Source organism: Phalacrocorax aristotelis, chromosome Z (assembly GCF_949628215.1).
Source record: "Phalacrocorax aristotelis chromosome Z, bGulAri2.1, whole genome shotgun sequence".
Lineage (NCBI taxonomy): Eukaryota > Metazoa > Chordata > Aves > Suliformes > Phalacrocoracidae > Phalacrocorax > Phalacrocorax aristotelis.
In genome coordinates, this window is record NC_134311.1 from 9075088 (window position 1) to 9092116 (window position 17029).

Genomic DNA, 17029 nt, shown 5'->3' on the forward strand with positions numbered 1-17029 from the left:
GTTGAACCTTTCTTGTAATTTTTCTTTTTCACAGTGATTCTCCTCTATCATATGATGATGATAAGTTTGTAGAAGTAGGTATTAATCGTAACCTTTTAATCTGTATTTTTTTGCTTCCCACTCCAGAAATTCATGTGGCCTCAAAAAGATCCAGGCTGAAAAACTAGTGGAGTCTCAATTTCAAGAATGCTTTTGAGATAGTTGTGAATGCAATGAACTCCACTTTATAACAACCTTCCATTCCTCCTATGAATTTTTTGTTTGATAACTGTTTTTGTAAATGAGAAATAAGCATTTTGAAGCAGATATTCTTTGGTAGCACCTATGGTGCTTGATAGGCTGCAAGAACTCATCAGTGTTGAGCAAACTAGGATGGTATAAAGTTCAGAGGTCTAAGTCCCAAATGACGATTAGAAATTGGGAGACACACACATCTGTACCTGTCTCAGTGCAAGAACATGTTTAGAGCTGCTTTGCTGCCGTAAAATCATAACTGACAGACCAAAGCACCATCTAGGCACCTACCTTCTCTCTGGCCATGCCTGCATTGCTTGCCTAAGGACAGCATGAGATAGGGGGAAGCAGTGTAATTGTAATTGTGCAGAATAAACTTCCAGTCTCCTTTGAATTATGGCTTGTGGACTTCCACAGCCCTCAATGGATTTCATTGGATGACACCCAACTTAAAATGGATTACCTTGGTGCCTTAACATGACCAGTATTAAGAATCTTATTGCGTAATCCTAAAAATCTCCATGTAGATCAGCTTTTGGTTTTGTTTTTTTTTTTTACCTGCTCTGGTTGATACCAAATGAATCATATTAATGATTTTGCTGCCACATTACTGTCCAAAAAGCTGTGAAACTGCACACACCAACTGTAGCCTGCTGCTTTCAGGAAAAGAAAAGTACCAAAGAGCTCCTGCTGAGAAATGCAGTCTATGTTGGTATTAACATCAGTGTCCAATTTCTATGCAGAAAAAGAAAGAGACATTAAAGCTCCATTAAGACAACTTTTTCCCTTTTTATTGCCTAGAGTCAGCTAGTGACTTGCTCTTCAACTGGCCACAGGAAGTTCATTAAATAAGGCAATGCATTCTACTAATTCAGGAGGTCTCATTCTATGTTATCTACTCTCTACTGAGGTATTCTTCAGCACTTACTTGTTACTAGTACTGTAGCATAGTAATTTGCAGCATTTGCTTTAGTTACAGATTTTCCTTTTTTTTCAGACTCTGAAAATCCAGGAAAAAAGGAAAGCACACAATCAGCAAACTACTACAACTTCTGTGCCTTTCATAATGGAAAGAGAAATGGAATATGGAAGTGACAGTTCAGCAGAGCTCCAACAAGGCACATGCAACAGATTAATCTCAGAAGCAGGACCTTTACAAAATCCAACCTTTTATGAGGAAAGACTGGTTATCAAATAAAGTACCAGCAGTACCAAGTTTAGAAAAAAAAATACCTCTAGGTCACTTGAATGGTTCCGCAATCCTTGAAATAAAGACTTTTTTCTGCCTTTCAGTTTGTTTACATTTTTCTGCAACACAGGCTAGACTGTGCAACAAACTTTGTATTGCTGTCACAGCCACCTATTCCGAAATCCTAGAAACAATATTAACCTTACTTTTTTTAACGGCATAGGCAACACTGAAGACATTTTATACCTTAAGCCTGACATTTATGCAGGTGAGGGAGCCTTTTCATACCTGTCTGCCAGGGAAGGTTGACAGAGACTATGGCTTTCATGGAAACCATGAGAACAGGCTGCCTGAATGTGTCTGAAGAATTGGGTTTGCTGAGGATGCACCGCCATTGTGCCATAGATGAGGAATTGAGCTCATCTAGACAACCGTGTCCAAGAGACTTCCCCTGGAAAAAGAAGTGTCCATAGAGTCTATTTCTCATGCAGGCACCCCTCTGAACTCTGTGGAGCCTTTCCATTTCCAGTGAGGTCCCTGGACTGAGCCTGAGTTCTTTTTTAGATAGAATGTGCCTGAAGTGTCAATTGTTTAATTTTTTCTTTTTAAATGAGCATAAGAAATGGCTTTCAAAGGTTTGTGTTATATTGTAGCACCTTGCAACTAAATTGCTATTATAATCTTCAAAAACATAATAATCAACAAAAAATTGATTTTTAAACACAAGATTGATTTATGCAAGCAATTATTGCAAATATAAAATTCTCTGTCCAACACAAACAGATGCCACTCTTCCCTCCTATATCCATTCAAACAGGTTTATGAGAAAGGCCATATTTTAGGCTATGAATTACAATGAATTTGTGAGCTCTGATATAACCGACTGTGTTGTTTAAAGATAGTATTGAAAGCAATATAGTCTATTTTCCTAATTTAAAGGTTAGCAATAACAGCTAATGCTTCAACAGGACCTAATGAACAACTTATAAAGCAACAGCTTGTTTTGCAAGTTAGAAATAGGTACTGAAAGACGATGAGAAACTGAGACATTGCTTAGTTTTGGCTTCCTTGTGTACAGACTTCCTGGAGGCTGTGAGTGCATGGGTGTGAACTATATTCACTGTGATTCAACGATTATTGAGAGAAATCAGAGGTCCCCAGTAGCTTCACTGGATTTCACATCTGACTTTGATATGTAAGTTATCAAATAGAGCCTGTACTGTACTGTACTGGTTTATTGCAATGAGCCAAACAGTCCTCCTGGGTGAGAGGACCGTGTTCTCCCTCCATCCAGAAGTGAGCACGTGTAACACTACACAGTGGCTGTGTATGATGGCGAGCATTTGCCTGCAGGGCAGTCGCAAAGCAGAAGTCACATAGGCAGCTATAATTAATTATCAGCCTATTAGTTACTTTGGTAAAGCTGATCTCTTGATGAACGAATGCCATGAACTAAACTACAGCTTATGCATTCATCTCACTCATGCCAAGCCACTCTTGCTTTGAACATCAACAAAATTATTCATAATATTTTGTGAGATATTTAGTTCTTATCTGTCACTGGTAACCATAATAGTTAATAACTAATGGTGTCAAATCCTCTGGAAACTGCATGGACTTCTCCCACATTTCTTGATGTAAGGCTAGCTCAAAAGAAAGGAATGATTAATGATGTTTAATTAAAGGAATGTTTAATAATGACACTAAGTAAGCATTATAGAAGCCAATGGGCATCTCTTCGTTAGATTCAACAAGAGCTGAACTGGGTCAAAATACACACTCATTCATTTGGACACACATGTGGGGTGAGTAGGGAATTAAAGACATGTTATTTCTGCTCCTGCTTAGCAGCAGTTCTTTTTCTTTTTTCCCCAATAGTCGAACAAATCAATCTTCAAAAGGTAATAAGTGGTAATGTATTCCCCACCCCAGCATCAGTTTGCCTAGATAGCTGTGGAACACAGACAAGTGAAAATGGTATTAGTTACATATATATTGAATTATGGCCTCAACAGTCTTTGTCTCTGGATTTGATCTTCAGTTATTTTAGACAGAGTCCACATGATGAAAAGTGTTCCTGACATCCAAGAGGGAGTACTAATGTGGGGTGGCGTTCAAGCTCATTGTTTAATTTCCAAACTCAGAGATGGTTATGTCATAGTCTTAGAAGCAGCTGAAACTTTTCAGGAGTCTGAAAAGGTGCTTACAATGTAATCTTTTGTCAAATAATATGATTTCTTAATAGCTACCAGTGAATTTTGAGGAACTTAGAAAAAGCAGGAATACAGGAACATATATTTAAATTAAGCATCAAAAGAGAGGAACATTTAACTGAGAATGCCTAGAGAGGCTGGGAAAAGAAATTACTTTTCACATTTATTATGCAGTGATATTATAATGTCAAACTGGCAGAACTGGAAAATATCTTATAAGAGACAGAATGTAGAAAATTTTGAGACGGTTGCCAGATGCATGAATAGAGAGAAGTTAAAAAGTGATTGATCTACTTTTTGTCCCCCTATTTCTGGACAGTCTTGAGTGAGCCAGGAGTCCTGCAATCTTGATATTCCACAACAGGGAGCACTCTTGTAGTCCAGAAGTTGTGAATTTCCAAAGTAAACCTATTCCTAGTTTCATGAGTGTTTCTGGAAAGTGTTTAGATGTTCACGTCTGGTATTCTTTTTAAAGTTTGATCTGTGTCTTTCCCTGTCTTGTGTTACTCTGGGAAGTACAGGAAATGCAGAAAATCTATTCATATAACATTTTTGGTCTTGATCCCAGCCCAACCACCAGCCATCCCAAAGGGTAGAAAATTAAGTCTGATCAGTTTATTCTCCCTGAGGAGGAGAATAACTCAAAAAACCACCTGGCTGCAGTCAGGTGATAGCTCCCAGACGTTATATTCTACTAATTTATTTTCTTTTCTGAATTTTGATCATTCTTCAGTTTTGAAGACTGTTGACTTCACCATTAGTTTTGAACATAGAGACAAGACTACAGTATAACACCTGGCAGAGACTGAGGGACTCCTCCCTGACCCCACAGCCTTTGATTTGGATTACAGAGAGATTGATATGGTGTTCAGGGGAACACTAGAGAAGCAACATGTTTTTATACTTTGAATTTGGAGAGCGGATGTCTTAAAATCGTGACTGTGGGTTTATCAGGATTCTGCAATACACGAGGACATGGAGGTCTGGGTTTTTGAGAATTTCTTTATTACAAATTACTACAAAATTACTATTAGTAAAACCTAATACATATATGTACATACAAGCACATACGACTAGTCACTACAAAATTACCACTAGGAAGGCACAAATATCTATATCTATATCTATATATACATCTGTATATAACAACAATAAAGCAAATATATTACAAGGAGGGAAGCTCATTTTGGACAAGTAGTGAGTTATTTAGTTACTTTTTATACCTTTTTGATATAAACTGGTAGATACACTAGTTCCCAAACAGTTGTTGCTGGCTCCAGTTTTTCTGGAAGGTGAATTTTTTATCACAGTTTTTTTGTTCTGCACCCATCAATGTTTCTTTTTCCTGCCAACTGTTCCCCATCAATGAGGTTTCTGCTGAGTTTATCAGGGAATTCTCAGGGTCCCAGATATCCTTCTTTGTCATTATGTTTACCAGCATCATCTTTGTGTTGTCTCCATCAAGAGTCTAAAGGATGAGGTGAACTAGAACAGGATAAAGAAAAACAACTTTTTCAGTGTTGTTGTGCACACAACATATAACATGAAACATTTGATGATTGGGAGCATTGCAGCCAGATAGCTCTGGACTGGTTTCTAGCTGCTTTTTCAGATATGGGCCAGATTTTCAACTTGCATAGCACCTTTGAAATGAGTGGAATTTTGCCAGCATCAGACAAGAGAAACTGCTGTTGATACAACTAGCTAGGAATGTTTGATTTAACTTAGTTAGGAATTCCTGTACCTTTGAAGACTGATGAACCTGAAGGACACACAATTTACACAACTTCATGCGAGGAGTAAATGGGTATTTGGAAAAGAAATTTCTGAGCATCTAACACAGTAGTGTAGAGCTTTGATGAGCTTCATTACTATTAAGCATACAGAGATCCTTAAAAGCACTGCAGAATTAAGACTTTAGTTTTCAAGTATGAGTATGATAATATCCTGTTTTTCACCACTGGGGAGGCACACTGGTAAGAATTTTTGTCTGTTGGCTGAGTATGTCTATCAGAATATTACAGATCTTATAAGGATGGAAATAAGCCAGAAAGTCTTAATTTATAACTCTTACATGGCATACATTCCCATCTACCACCATTTGTTACTGCAAGACTACACTGACTTGCACTAGGTCGCATAGCTAGAGCTTGATTTACTCTGAGAATATAAAGTCCGTTCTTATGTTCAAGCTTGTAAGTAAGTCATCACCCTATTTTCCGTTGTTCTCATCTTCTCATCCCCCTTTAATTGTACAATGACATAAAAAAATTAACACTGCTTGGAGTCACATAATTTACTGTGTAAAAGTACTTTGCTGTATCTCTGAATTTAGTAAGGTAATAATTTAATTTACACATTATTAACACTGTAATAGTTCACAATGTGAATTGTTAGAGCGACATTTTATTTTATAGCCACCAGAGGATATGAATCTACAAATGCTAAGATTCAACAACAGCTGAACGAAGTAATAAACTGAAAGAATAGAAGGATGATGAGATGAGTTAAAAGACATTGCCAGCTCAAACTTCTAAGCAGTCTCTTATAACTAGCTCAGCAAAGTGGCCTTTGAGAGACTGTAAGATCACAACACACTGGGAGAAAGGAATGTGGTTAAAAAACACTGAATAAAAATCCAAAATTAAGAGAAGCTTTTACAACTTTTTCCTGTCCCCATGGCCACATTGCTCACATGAGTACTTATAAAGAAGCAGCTTTCACATTATTGAGGCATCTCTTTGAGAAGACAAAGCAGGTGCAGTGTCTCCATGCATTGGTCCTGTAGACACCTGGGTGCAGTTCTGCACTTGCAGTAGACCTCTACACTATTACCGCCCCGCTATTGTTACTAAACCTTCTCTAGCTTCTCAAGTTTTCTGTAGTAAGTGGAGTCTGAGGGGGCCAAACTACTTTGGTCTGCTCTTGAATGAACTACAGAGTCTAGTATTGTTGCATCAGCTTGGAATTCACTTATTTGTTACACCAGCAGGGAAATACACACTTTAAAAAAACATATTTCTCCCTCCCCTCCAGGGAAAGACCATGAACAGGATTTGACACAGCAAACCCTTGTTTCAATTTCTGTGTGGTCATCTGACACAAAGCTAAGCCCAACTTTAAGCACAATGAGTGGGAAGGATCATCTGCTTTTACTCCTATGAGCAAATGATCAGCAGTGAACAGGTGTTAACATAACCCACAAGAAATTCACTTGAAAGGAGAACTCAGTAACAGCTCCGTGCTTCCTTTACTGTAACACAAATCCCACTGGCTTGAATGCACAGTAAGAACACTTCTGCCAGTGAGGATCCACTAATTTTTAGGCATTTCTGAACTGTCAGAAATTTCAGAATCTTTACTAACACAAAATAAATAGTCTGAAAAAAACCCCAAAGTCTGCTCTATACAACACAAACTAATTTGAACTAAAATGGAATACTGAAATACTACTGCAGATATCTGAGGTTTACAGACAAGTGAGCCTGAATCAAACTTTTTCACTGATTTTCTGGGTGTCTGATGTCCATTTATTGCATACAGGTCTATGTAACATTCTACTAGAATAAGGTCACCGAAACAGACAAGGAGTTTATCTTCTGTGTGAAATAAACAGCAAGATTCTCTAGCAGAAAACTGGAGCAATTTTTTTTCTCTTTTCCCAGACTGAAAGCTAAAAAGTCACTGCGTAGGGGCATGAAAATTTGTGTCAGGTAATAATGCATAAAGGGGAAAACCCAACTCTGTCTACTTGAACAGAAAACAGCAAAAAAAACCCCTCCTTAGATTTTATGTAATAAACTGTGATATGATTGATACACTCAGCCTATACCAAATGCCTGCATATTTGTGGGGGATTTCACCCACCCAACAGTATCTTTTAATGTGTGAAAACCTGGCATGCATATTGGAGAATTTATTCCAAAACTAAACAGCAATTTGCAACAGATTTCAAGGAAACTGAAAAAAGTAGGGAGGAAAACCAGCAAAATTTAACAGCTGGCTCATCCATGTTATCTGCAGTTTTGCCATACCCTAACTGCTATTTTAACTCTTATTCTTCATGAAAGATCATCAGTGACTTCTAGATTAAACTGTAATCCTAATCTCAACCTCTGCTCTGCACCATCAACTCAGTTGCTGTGTGCTGAATGATTCCCCAATTTTCCACCTTCATCCCAAACTGCTCTCTCTGTTAGACAATGACTCCAGCAAAAAAGAGAAATTAATAATACCGTCTTGCCGCTGGCAATATGTGGTAGCTATTTCTGGCAACCCATATTACTTAATCAGCAATTTATCATCAGCTTCTCCTGATCTAAGATATAAATTGAACCCTCAATTTTAACCAAGGCCTTGCACTAGCAATGGCCACAGATAAGCATCCAAACCATCTCCACGCTTCCTATATGTAGGGTGGCCTGTTTCACCACCAAAGCAGCAAGTAGGTCTGTGGCATTTATCTTTCCTGTAAATTCCAACAAGAAAATAAAGCCTTGCTCCTGATCTAACATCTGTTCTAGTGACTCAGAAAATCTGTAATAAATCAATCGCTGAAAAAATGACCGGTTAGTCAAATGGCCCTTTTTACAGCTCCACAGTTTTTACTAAATTCAAGACTTTAATCCCACCTGTGAAACTACCCTAGGTCAAGTTGCTTTATCTCTCTGAATTTCCCAATGAGGTGTTTCTATCAAATGCAATAACCTGGGTTGTGATGTTACCTTTATTCCTCCTTTCTGATCTGTTTGTTTGAGTCCTGACCTCTGACCTCACCCTTATGTATTCTTAGGTCTCTGTAGAAATGGAGTGAAGCATTCTCTTCTGAAGTATCCTAACCCAACCATTATTCAGTCAACCCTACAAATGCAAGGGCAGTAAGAAGCTTCTGTGACACCACTGAAGTCAGACACTTCTGTCAGAAATCAGAACTCCTTTCAGAAACTGCCTCTCTGTTATCATCTTCCAGTCCAATGCCTGACTTCAACTCTATCCTTATAACCTGTTTAAGAATACAGAATCCCAAGCTTAACAAGAAGTAACCAGAAAGTTTCTTGGTATTTATTTCTTTAACCCATACTTCTCCCCTTCAGTATCTCCCAACCTCAGTTCTAAAACATATGCAAACTTAGCACGTCCAGTAACTCTTATCAATCCAAGATGTAAATAAATACGTTGTTTCAAAGAGCATGAGTCTCTTGACCCTTCTTAGACCTTCTTAGTATTTGAGCTGATTGAAAAAGCACCCCATCTCCCTTTTTAATCCTGAAATGAAGCCAATGAATGAACAGACCAGACTTACAGGCAGTTTGGGTTCAAGAACTACGACTACACCCATGCTATATTGATCATATACAAGTGGTGCTATCCAATACAACGGCATGCTCAATCTGTACAATACAGAATATTTCTATTGCCAGAATAAAACTCTAAACCTTGTTTCATTGTCCTGCTTTTGATCATTTCTTGGCAACACAAATAATGCATAGAGGTAGAGACCTTTATCTCTTTTAACAACAGCTTTAACATGTAAGTAAAGGAAAGCTATTCTTTTGTTTTGGATCTACATTAGAAACCTGATACCAGCCTTTGTCACGAGCCCTGCGCTGTGTTTCCCAGTAAACTAGAGCTTTGAACATCACCTTCTGACTGGTGGTGGTATTAGTCCTTTAATACTTTTCAAAGTACTTTCTTAAAAGCAAAACAGATCAAAAGAAAGCAATTCTACTGCTGACCCCTGACCTGGTAAGTTCCTCCCATCACACACACAACCTCAAACCCCTCTTGAAACATGAGGTGGCCTTTTTGCTACCAACTATGGTCAGACTACCCTGTATGCCTGTGGCTCACTCTAGCGGATGCTTTTAACTACAGTGGGTGACAAGAACTGCCTGCCTCCAAAATGTGAACCGAACTCCCAATTTTAACCAAGGCCTTGCACTAGTAATAGCCATGGATACTTATCCAAACCACCTCCACACTTCTTCTGTGTAGGGTGGCCTACTAAAAGGGAATTAGAGATGTGAATAAATTTCAGTGAATGGGATGAGTATCCTTATCACTATTGTAAACAGACTTAAAAAAGGCCTCTGAAAATAAGTTGCACTAAGTATTATAAACATATTTATCTGAGTTTGAATAAGAGTGTTTGCAAAGTTGTCTTGTCCCTTCATTTATGTGAAACTGATTTGCGTGATGCTTACCTATTTTTATGAAGTAAATATACCAACTTTTATTTCTTAAAAACTATTATAGTCACTACTTAATACTGTGCTCCTGGATAAAAGCTTTAAAGTTCCACCTCAGAAAGAAAATACATAAAATTTTTGACAAGATTGAATACAGCATCAGAGAATATGGTAGATGTTTCTTTACCAACCAATATGAAAAGTGTCATGGACTATTAAAAATAAAAAGGAAAACATTTTTTGTGTCTGCTAAATCTGTAGGTACACAGATGATGTGAGCTGTCAGAGTAACTTATCCTGCTTGTTGGGAGGATTTAAAAACTTGAGTGTTAATGAAAGTAGTGTTAGTTAAGTCACAGAATTTGCTGTTCAGACAAAAGATATTATGGAATAAAATCTGCTTAGACATTCACCCCTCTAAGTAAAGGAATCTTAAATTACAAGTAATTTTAAGAAAACTTTCTGTCAATGTAGAGCATCTTCAATGCCAATGAAAAGTTTCCTGACATTTGTCTTTGCCCTCTGAATTCCAGCAGCACACAATGAAAATATCCATTGATGAAGAACTTTTAAAATGGAAATTAAATCCTATGAAAAATAAACAACAGAAGTAATTTGTCCCATCCTAACCTCTATGGTAAAAGACAGTCCTCACCTTTTAGAAGAGTAGACCACTAAGGTCACTGAGACATAAGGGGTATAAGACTCAGGCATACAACTAAGACGAGGAATTCCCAAGACTTTAACTGACTGCATCCTTTTCCCTGCACCTGGAGTATGTCAATCTCTGTTATAAATATTAATGCCCTCCTGTCACGATGGCAGTTCTGATCCTCGCGATGGAGATGACATTTGCTCTGGTACTGGAAAGAGATTGATTACTTTTTACCTCCTGCCTGTGGCAACCTGGCACGGAATCCCTTAGGCTACTGACTGCTGTTAAGCTGGGATCAGCATCCACTGGGTCCAGGTGCTGTCACCCCATGTGTTGCACATGCTGTGTGCTGGATAGCAACTCTACATATAATGCTGCCAACCAGCTCAAGAGTGAGCAGTGAGGATAGGAGAGAGAGACAGGTGTGAGAACAGCGTTCCCTGCTCCCTCTCTTGTGACTGGGTGGAGAAGTGGGATGAAGTAATCAGGTATGTTATGGCAGCAAAAATATAGCCCCATGCTGAGACTTTGAAAGCTCCAATGTGAGACAGGACAACTGAAAATCAAAGCAGCTTTGAAAAAGTCCTGGTAAATAATCTCCTACACTCAGTGAGATCCAGAATGAAGATTTATAGCTGGGAACAGAAGGCAAATCTCTTCTTCAGAGAAAACCCTCTTCCCAGTGCTACTAGGCAGCATTCCTCCACCACTTGATGAATGCCTCCTTCCAGTTGTGAGAGTCCTCAGCTCTTACCATTTTAAATAGATTATTGTAGCATCAACAGATAAATATGACAGCAAAAAAAAAAATGCAACTAAATCATTATATTTCAAAAAATTCATAAAAGCAGTTTAACTTAAATTGCACTCAACTTTCCACTGCTAGTTTGATTCTTGTATTTTCTGTTTAAAGCATTTTATCTATGTTTTTTCCATTATATTGCTTTCACATCATTCCTGCAGACTGCCCTCCTACTGTCTTTCTTTCAGTAGAAAGTACATAAAATATTGAGCAGAGAGTTCACTCTGTCAAAATTTGCTACGTAAGACTTATAAGAAAGAAAAAATACCTTGAGAAAACTTCATTCAGCAACTTCTTTTTCATGTCCAAGTATTTAATAAATAACAAGCTTATAAGCATTTTTGGTTGTACCAGCCAAGCAGTACTTTGGTCCTGTGTTAGAACATACTCTTTGCATGTTAGAACAGAGACACGTCCCCTGAACTTTCTGTTATGAATTACATTATTTCATCCACTGACCCTGTGGGTCCTTCTTATGTGGCAAGAACATTGTTTCTTAATTTTCTATTACATTTTACCAAACAGTTGTACATAAGAATGGATAAGCTTGCATAAACTCACTGACCTGTGAATCCCTTTAAAACCACCACTTACATTACCCGATTTTAATAGTGGGCAAGTGCCCTGAAACAGAACTCTAAGCAAGTGTCAGAGGAAGCTTTTAGAATATCCCACTATCATATAATGTCAAAGAAAAGGGATGGTCCCTTTTTCAAACCATAATATAGATTTAGTAAATATCACATATGAATCTGAAGATCTGCACTGTCCTGAAGAAAGCCAGGACTTACTCCTTGCACCTGAATATAGTGACAGATGAAAAAACATGACCTTTTGATACACCTTATTAATGATTTTATGGATTGACGAGATACAAGCAATTGAAATCATATTTCAGTTGCTTGGTGATATTCTGTATCACAATACAGAAACTTTAATTCTGGATTGTTGAAGTAAATTGAATGTAGAAAAGCACAGGATAAAAACTTCAGAGTAGTATGTTTTCCATTGAACTTCATGGCTCTGAATCTGGCCCTCGGAATTCAGTCTTCATTTAACAAGCACAGTGAGAGGTGTTATAGAAAACAATTTTTTGGTAATTTCTGTTTGAAACACCAACGGAAGTAAGAACTAGGTGCAAAGTTTTCTCCTATAAAGAACATAAACTGTCTTTTACAGTAGTATAACAGCATATTTTTGCAAGTCAGATAAATGCTCTTTGCCACATGTTGAATGAAGGCAGCCAAAAAATTCCGATGTTCCAGAAAAAAGAAGAAAAATATATTTTAAGATTTCATGGAACAGGAGAAAAAAAAAGTAATGTTTTGAAGACATTGTATACATCATAACTATAATTTCTCAAAGAATTGAACAACAACAAAATGGAACAAAAGTAATGTTCTATTTTTGCAGCTGTCCTGTGTTTCCTGTGCCTGACTGAATCAACTAGTTCTTCAAATACATTTATTTCATTGCCTTTAAGGAGGTGGTTCAAGTCACAGCCTCAATAAATTACATTGATTGTTAAACAACTGTAAATAATGAAACAAACAGTCAACATAGTGAAATCAAACTTAGTTGCTTTTGGCTGCTTATCTACCCCTGTTATTCAAGACAGTCCTTTAAGAAAGGAGCAATTCAGGCCAGAAGGGAATATTTTTAAATGTGGGCATGTCTACAGATGACACTGTGCTGCTCTATTTCTGCTTTGGCTAAGTGTATCACCAGCCTATAAAAGACTTGGTCTATCTTATACAAACATAGCTCTGTAGGAGAAAAACATTTTCCAGCAGCAGCAGATCAAAAGCTGTAACTCATTTGTATCATGTGAGGTTAATTTTTCCTCCTTGAGGAAAATATGGCTTGTGCCATGTGACAGAGTTTTTCAAATGCACATGTTGAAGGATCTACTTTATGGATTCCAAAATGAAGGATATGAGTAGAAAGATGTAGCTTTTTATGCAGGTTTGTGCTATAGACTCATATTGCATGCCTGGGATTTGGCATCACCCCTGGTTTTCACTGTCTTCTTCTGTCTTCATATTTATTCATGCTAAAAATTCTGTGAAATAAGTCTTCTGGTGTACAATTCATACAGTGTATGTCACAAGGGAAACCAACACCAGTTGGATACATCATGGTTTTTCCTTACCTACAATCAGTAGTAAGGAGTAAATTTATCTGCGTCATGTCCCAGGAGTTTTCTGTACGTAGGACACATACTACTGTGTTAGGTCACCTTTCTGCTCAGTTCCTGCTCTGTGGTTTCAACCTGAACATTTGTATTTGTATTTGCAAAAAGTGGCCAACAAACCATGAAAAACATGAAGGAGACCACAGGACTGTCCTGCGACCCTGGCATCTCCTGAGTGCCCATGACAGCACGAATGGCAAATGAGAGACTTGCTCGTTACGAGCCAGAACAACAGAAAACAAAGGAGGGGGGGAGATAAACAGAGATCCCTCCTCTCCTGGAGCTTCCTCCCCAGGAGCAGCCCGGCAGGTAGCACTCCTGTTTCCTGCCAAAGAGAGGACGCCAGGCTAAATGCATTCTTACAAGGACCATTTATTTTCTTCTCACGGCAACTAGCAAATCCCTCCCAGTGATGCCAAATCATACTGTTGTGTGTCCCAGGTGACAAGAAAAAAATACACCCTACTTTAGAAGTGGTTTTCTGCTCAGCAACAGCAGTAACACATGTCAAATAGACTAAAAGCTGCCTGCTTTTCAACAAAAGTCACCTTGGTAACCAGTTTTCTCGATTCTTAAGGGATGTCCAGTGACAAAAATAGTCTGAAGAAATAAACCTTTTAATGTATGCAGAAAAGAGGAAGGATTCATTCACAGAGAAAGTGGTAACTAATAGATGAGATTCAGCTTTATATTTCTTATATAGAGAATTTCAGAGACTGTAAAGAAGTAATTGAATCTGACTATAACCATTTCTTCACCTATAAAGTGGAATTAATGATCTAAACTTGATACAATGATTTTGAGGCTGCAGAAGTGTTTTAGCTAGGCATGTACTGCTTATTAAAAAAATGAAAGGCACCCTACTCAAAATGGATGCATTCACATGTATGATATTTTAAGTTCTCTGGGTTTTTTTTCAAATTCTGCTTACTTTCTTGTTTTGCTTTTAAGTTTCCTATGGAAAAAAAACCCAAACCAAAAGCAAACCCAAAAAACCACAACATGTTCTATATAAAAGATACATGATAATGTTAATGTTATCAGTAGCTGTTATCAGTAAAATACCACTTCCCCTCTGCCTGCAGTTGGTAAACCTACCTTCAGAGTCCTGTGCCTGGTTTTGGGCTCCTCAGAACAAGAAGCAGGACAAGAAAGTCCAGCAGAGGCCACCCAGTGGTCACATGGTTGGAGGGCACAGTGTCCAGGGAGAGATGGGGAGAACTGCATTTATTCAACCTGGAGAAATTAAGGCTAAAGGGGCGGATCTTATTGGTATCTACAGCTACCTACAGGAAGAGTGTGAAGAGGCACCGTGGGAGTGCACTCAGTTAGAAGGCAAAGACAATGAGTAAGAACAGAAGAAGCTCTGATCAGAGATAAGGAAAAGAGAATTTTGCAATGAAAGTGACCAACAACTTGGACCAGGGGCAAGAGATGCTGCGATATCTGCATCCTTGGAGGTGTTCAAAATATGGATGGTGTGACCAACTGGAATGTATCGAGATCTGCCTTGGAGTGGAAGGAGAACAAGTGAGAGCTTGTGGGTAAAAATTAAGGGACAGTCAAATATGGGCAACACTGTTGTGAGCATTTGCTGCAGACCAACTGATTAAGAAGAGGAAGTTGATGAAGCCTTCTACAGACAGCTGAACAAGGAAGGGGCCCTGGTGGTACAGGATGCAGAGAAGACAGAGTTACTTTACTCCTAAGGCTGGCCCTCAGGCATCCCAGCCCCTAGAGACGACAAACTGGGACAAAGGAAGACTTACCATCGGTTGAGAAAGACTGGGTCAGAGATCACCTAGGCAAACTGGATCCTTGCAAATCCATGTGCCCCGATGGGATGCACCCATGAGTGCAGACGGAGCTGGCAGATGTTCTTGCTGAGCCACTCTCCATCATCTTTGAAAAGTCGTGGAGGACAGGAGAGGTGCCTGAGGACTGGAGGAAAGCAAATGTCTTTCGAATCATCAAAAAGGGCAAGAAGGAGGACCTTGTGAACTATAGGCCAGTCAGTCTCACCTCTGTCCCTGGAAAGGTGATGGAGCAGTTCATCCTGGAGGTCAGCTCCAGGCATGTAGAGGACAAGAAGGTTATCAGAAATACTCAACCTGGATTCACCAAGGGAAGATCATGCTTCACCAACCTGATAGCCTACTACGATGGTGTGACTGGCTGGGTCGAAGAAGGGAGAGCAGTGGATGTTGTCTGTCTTGACTCCAGTAAGGCATTTGACACCGTCTCCCATAGCATGCTTAAAAGGCAAGCTAAGGAAGTGTGGGCTGGATGAGTAAGGTGGACAGAGAAGTGACTGAAAGGCAGAGCTCTGAGGGTTGGGCTCAATGGCGTAGAGCCTGTTGGCTTGTCACTAGTGGTGCTCCCCAGGGGTCTGTGCTGGGTCCAGTCCTGTTTAAGATAGTCATCAATGACCTGGATGATGGGATCGAGTCTAACCTCAGCAAGTTCGCTGATGATACCAAGCATGGAGGAGTGGCTGATAACACCAGAAGGCTGTGCTGCCATCCAGCGAGACCTGGACAGGCTGGAGAGCTGGGCCGAGGCAAACCTCATGAAATTCAACAAGAGCAAGTGCAAGGTCCTGCACGTGAGGAGGAACAACCTCATGCACCAGTACAGGCTGGGGGCTGAACTACTGGAAAGCAGCTCTATTGAGAAGGACCTGGGAGTGCTGGTGGACAACAAGTTGACCATGAGCCAACACTGTGCCCTTGTGGCCAAGAAGGCCAATAATATTTTGGGCTCATTAGAAGGAGTGTGGCCAGCAGATCGAGAGAGGTTACCCTCCCCCTCTACTCCACCCTAATGAGACCACACTTGGAGTACTGTGTCCAGTTTTGGGCCCTCCAGTTTAAGAAGGATGTGGAACTGCTTCAGCAAGTCCAGCAGAGAGCTACGAAGATGATCTGGAGCATCTCCCATATGAGGAAAGGCTGAGAGACTTGGGTTTGTTTAGCCTGGAGAAGAGAAGGCTGAGGGGGGTTTCATCAATACCTACAAATATCTAAAGGGTGGGGGTAGGACGATGGGACTAGGCTCTTTTCAGTGGTGCCCAATGACAGGACCTGGGACAATGGCAACAGTGTGGAACACAGGAAATTCCACCTCAGTATGAGAAAAAACTTCTTTCCTGCGAGGGTGACAGAGCAGTGGAACAGGCTGCCCAGAGAGATTGTGGAGTCTTCTTCCCTGGAGACATTCAGATTCTGCCTGGATGCATTCCTGTGTCTGCTCAAGCAGGGGGGTTGGACAAGATGATCTCCAGAGGTACCATCCAACCGCTACTATTCTGTGATCTGTGATTCTGTGACCCTGACCAGCCAGGTCTGACTTTAAGTTGACTCTAACGTGAAAGATGATCCTGCAGGGGCTGGAGCATGTGACTTCCATATGTCCCTTCTGACCTGAATTTTTCTCTGATTCTGTGATCTGCAGGGTACAAATGAACTTCAGATATTCATAGCTGTGAGGTTCAGTTATTGTCTCCAACAACAGCCAATGGCACGTGCCCAGAGAATGGTACAAAAGCAAGGTAG